This window comes from Petaurus breviceps, unplaced genomic scaffold, assembly GCF_028583685.1.
Source record: "Petaurus breviceps papuanus isolate PSGF00001 unplaced genomic scaffold, PetGlider_PUasm1.0 90702, whole genome shotgun sequence".
NCBI classification, from domain to species: Eukaryota; Metazoa; Chordata; class Mammalia; order Diprotodontia; family Petauridae; genus Petaurus; species Petaurus breviceps.
The window spans coordinates 8,993,737-8,998,578 of NW_027187317.1; the positions used below are offsets into that span (position 1 = coordinate 8,993,737).

Consider the following 4,842-nt stretch of genomic DNA (forward strand, 5'->3'; position numbering starts at 1 on the left):
ACCTTAATTTTACAGACAAAATGAACATGGTGGGAAGACAGATTGAATGCCTGCAATGATTTGCACTTTGCTTCTTCCCAGACTCCCATAAGAATTGTTTGGTTCCTTTAGAAATCTCTCCTATATCCACCTCCAAATGTTAGGCCGTTTTTAAAATGAATTTCTGTGAGTTGGCATTCTTTAAAAAACCCCACACAGGTATTCATCTAACAATCATTTAGTCTTGGCCCACTGTATAAACTCAACCCATTCCCACAGTCTATTTTTATAAGTTTCTCCTGAATTTAACACTAAGCTGGTTAACAAACATACATTGATACCTACTTTTTGCTAAGTATTAAATTAGTTACTTTGTGAAGATACAAATCAAATGTAGCATAAACATAGTCCTTTCCCCTGGGAGTTTCTATTCTAGATGAGGGACCAAATATTTATAAATGAAATAACTAGAGAAGGATAATAAAATGACATGTGGAAAAGCCTAAAAATTCTCAGAGAAGTTAGGGTTACCAAAACTCCTATAAAATACTTCATGTTCTACATATCCAATTACAGAAGGGAATTGAATAAAGGAGCAATTCAAGTGAATATAGCATCTCTTCAGGCTACTGCAGTTAACTAACATTCGTAGGTTGGGTTCTCTTAGGGGTAACTTTCCCAAATTAAAGTATTCTATGCGTCTGTACTACAACAAATGATATTCATTAGCCCCCCACTGATGTGCTGACCATTTATTAATCAGCCAGAAGACAATTAGTTCAAGAAAAAAGGTATTAACTAAAATGGTATTCTAAGAAATATCACCATAAAGCTGACACACACTCTCCCTCAAATATACATGGTATTCGTGGAAAGAGTGGCTGTCATGAGAGTTCACAAGTGGAATGACCCTTTGAAGTGAGATATGTTTTAATCTTGAAGAAGATCCCACATTTCCAGAAACACTTTCACAAGATTGACTTAAAAATAGAAGGATAGAAAAAGTTAGAGCTACATTTTTTGTTTTCTTTGTTCAGTGTCACATGAGGAGCTTAGAATTTTTTAGAGTGTTGAAGGTGAAAGGAATTATATGTAAATATTCTTTGTCCATTTAAATCAAATGTTGGCAATGTCCTTGGAAGAAGATTTGATGATTTTGATTCTGTGTTTCTTGATAAATGTTTTATAATATGATTTATTTCTCCATGGAGCAAACAATAAATTTGCTGACATTATGTTTGGGGTCAAGATAAATAATTCTGGAAATCCAATTGCATTGGAAATAGACAATGTTGCTCCATTTAAATGAATTTGTTTGTAATTAAATAATTCCTTCTAATAAAGAACTTGTTCATACAAAAGAGGCAATGAATAGATCTCTAAGGAATCAAGTCATTACTTTTCTGGAATTTTGCCCTAAAATAGCTGAATTAATTTTATGGTTTATGTAAGCAACCACGTTGATAAAGTCCTATTCTGATGTCTCATCATGGAGTGGAGATATTAGATAGCATTTGGGTTTAAAAGGTTACACCATCAAAGTATTAGCTCTGGAAGGTTCTACCATGCTAGAAAGACTTCAGCCCCAGTAACAGACTAAGATTGTTAATTATGCTAACTATGTAGAAGCACATCACCCATAGACTGACCACCTAACAATAAATTGTTTTGTGCCTGGACAGTCCCATGAAACTGAAAAAAGTAAGAAATAGCCTTTGGTATTATGAGATCCTCCTCCACTTTGGCAGAAGAATGGGAATGGATTCAACCAATAACCAGTTTTGGGATTGTCAATAAACTTTAACTATTGTCATCTCAATTGTGAGACCCTTTCTGGAGTAGATAAATCACCTCAATCTTGACTTTCGCTATGCACGAAGACAAAAAAAGATGCAACTCAATAGACCAGCCCTGGATAGCTGATCCTTATACAGATATTTAAATATATGGGAGAGTAGGCTTGTAGGTCAGTAGTAATTCATGTTCTTAGTTGCAATTTTTTTATATTAATAAAGTCCGAGATTCTTTCCATATCTTAGGTATTTTCATCTCTTTTAAAGGAGTTGGTAAAGTGAGTTTTACCAGATACCCAAAGGCAGCAAGAAATTTTTATTTCATGAAATAGTTGGTCATTGTGCATTGTATTACTAATGATAAATATTTACCAAAAGATCACCAGAAAAATTATTATACCTTATGCACCCACTAGGTTTCTGACGACAAAGTGGCAGAGAAATTCCATGAAGAACTTGATACAACTCAAACTGAACTGACAAATACTCTGATACTTGGTGACTTTGAGGCAAAGCTAGGAAAAGGTAAAGATAGGAAGAAGTGCATAGAAAAGCCCAGTGAAAGGGGAAAGGATGTGAGTGGTCAACAACTTACAGAACGTAAAGAAGCCTCACACCCCTATGTCATAACCACTTTCTTTAAGAAACTAAGGAGGGGTAGCTAGGTGGCTCAATGAATAGAGCACTGATCTTGGAGTCAGGAGGACCTGATACACTTGACACACTTACTAGCTGTGTGATTTTGGGCAAAACTCTTAACCTGAATTGCCTTGCCTTCCCCCCCCTCCAAAAAGAAAAAAAAAAGAAACTAATCGGGAGGGTCTGTGGGTCTGTACATGGAGAGAACCAAATAACATTATGAAGAATGAAAAAGGACTAGGTATGCCTTAGTGATTTGAGATTGTTGGGGAGTGAGTAGACTGGCAAGCAGAGTACTATGACCTTCAGGCTGGGCCACTGGGCAGATACTGCTGGCAAATCCTCAGTGGACCCATAATGGGCGTGCATACCCAAGCCTACACCAAGGAGCTATTCCTAAAAATCATTGAGAAGAATGAAGTTTTTTCCATATCCAGAATTGAACCTAGATGAATTAAATGATATCAAGCAATTTGTGAGACCAGCAGAAAAATACTTTCACAAAGAAGTGAACTCTTGAACAATTTGTTGGAATGGTGCAATCCCTCAAGAAACTTTACATAAATTAAAGGAGCTAGAACTCTTTGCCACCAAGATTCCAGAAGAATATGATGGCCTTGTTTGTTTTTTTTTAAATACAATGTGGGCACATTTAGGAGAAATTTGTTCTCAGGATGGTGTAATTGCCATTACTTTGGTTGTATATTAAGGAATCTGGCTAAAGGGCATCTTTTTGACAGAGAATAGAGAGGAGAAACCAAAATATTTGCCCAAGTTGGCAATTGGGGAATATATTACAGCTTTTCATCTTACAGTGAACAAGTGGGAGTGATGCCACATCCCTTCAAACCAGAGCAACTTTGAGTGAAGATCAAAAGTTCTACATCTTAAATAGCACCCAATATATTCATAGTGTTTGCCAAGACTAAGACCCTTGATTCAGATGGCTTTAAGAAAGACAAAATAACATCATCCATCATTTAAAGAGGATTTCGCAGCCTCACTAATGGAAAACCTGAAAATAAATTAGACATTTGACACTCATGAAGCTAATTTCAAAAATACAAAAGAGCTCCTTGAAAATGTAATTGAAAAAGTAGGAAACCAATTTAAGATAATGAAGAGTAGACTATTTAGTATAAGGAGTTTAGTTGATCAAGAGACCAAGGAATTGATTGGAATGACAACAGAATATGCCTAAAAAGATCCAGACCCATAAGTAGATTTGGATTAATTGAAGAAAAGTTTGCTCTGATGGTCAAGAAAGCATATGCGGAGACTGTGTATGGTATGCTTTACTACAGGGATACTGGACAGATCAGGTTTGTCTGATTGCTCTGGGAGACAGCCATGGTGAAGGTACTCAGCTCAGAAGCAGCCTGAATTTGTGTGAATAAAGCCCTACAAATTGGTGGAGCCTTGAAAGATTTCCTATATGAGTGGTATTTCCAGGACTCTGCTGATTTTGAAGGAAACCGGTTAGATCCTCTATAAACATATTGCCCAACAAGATTTAAGTATTCAAGCAGTCTTAATGGGAAAAATCAAAGAGATAAAGTTGGGGAATGGAAGTGTTCAGTGCAACTGATATTGAAGAAATTTGGAGATAGGCTGGGCAGGATGATCTATCTGGGCCTAATGGGAAGAGATAGACTGGCACGTGCCATCGTGGAGAATAGTATAAAAAAACTGGAAGAAAATGTATATAATTTGGGTAGAATAGCTAAAGTACTGCTGAGACAATTTGGCAAGACACTGTGGAGAGGCAAAAGGCCATGAAAGGAGTGACTGACACTCTTATTAACCTATATGCCATTACAATCATCCTCTCCAGAGCCAGTAATTCCATCTGCATCAGGCTATACAACCATGGTCGTGAAATTATGAATATCCTCTGCACATAAGTGTACTTCCAGAACTTTTACAACATGTCTCAGTTAGAAAAATATTCTTCTAAAAATCTAGATGAACATGTTTTAAAAACTTCATAGCAGATACTGAAAAAGTAGGCCTTCATTTGTGTTCATCCTTCAGAAAGGACATACCACGGAGTAGAGGAAAATGTTTATGGAATCAAATATATGATTATGATTAATGTGTCATTTAACTATGCTAACACATAACTTTACATATGTCTGACTTAGAATGACATTTGCAATTTCTTCACAGAATAAAGAAATGAATAATTTAAAAAGAACAAAATAGGTCCTATTTTAGCAGTCAGGAAAAGACTTATTATTGATATGGAATTGTGCTTCAGTCAGCCATCTGGGTACAGTAAGACCATCAGCATATCAGAGTTAATAGAGGAACAGGAAAAAAACCTAAAAGTATAACAATGAGAAAAAGACATGGCATGTGAGTGAAACAACTTAACCCTGAACAATTAAAATAAGCAATTAAAAATCAAAAATGAAAATAGACAATAGAA

The 4,842-nt window shown here is 35.8% G+C and overlaps 1 pseudogene; it reads left to right on the forward strand.

The window, feature by feature from the left end:
• The first annotated feature begins 2,768 nt into the window (after positions 1 to 2,768).
• On the forward strand, positions 2,769 to 3,905 carry LOC138144669 (complex I assembly factor ACAD9, mitochondrial pseudogene; annotated as a pseudogene).
• Positions 3,906 to 4,842: the final 937 nt, after the last annotated feature.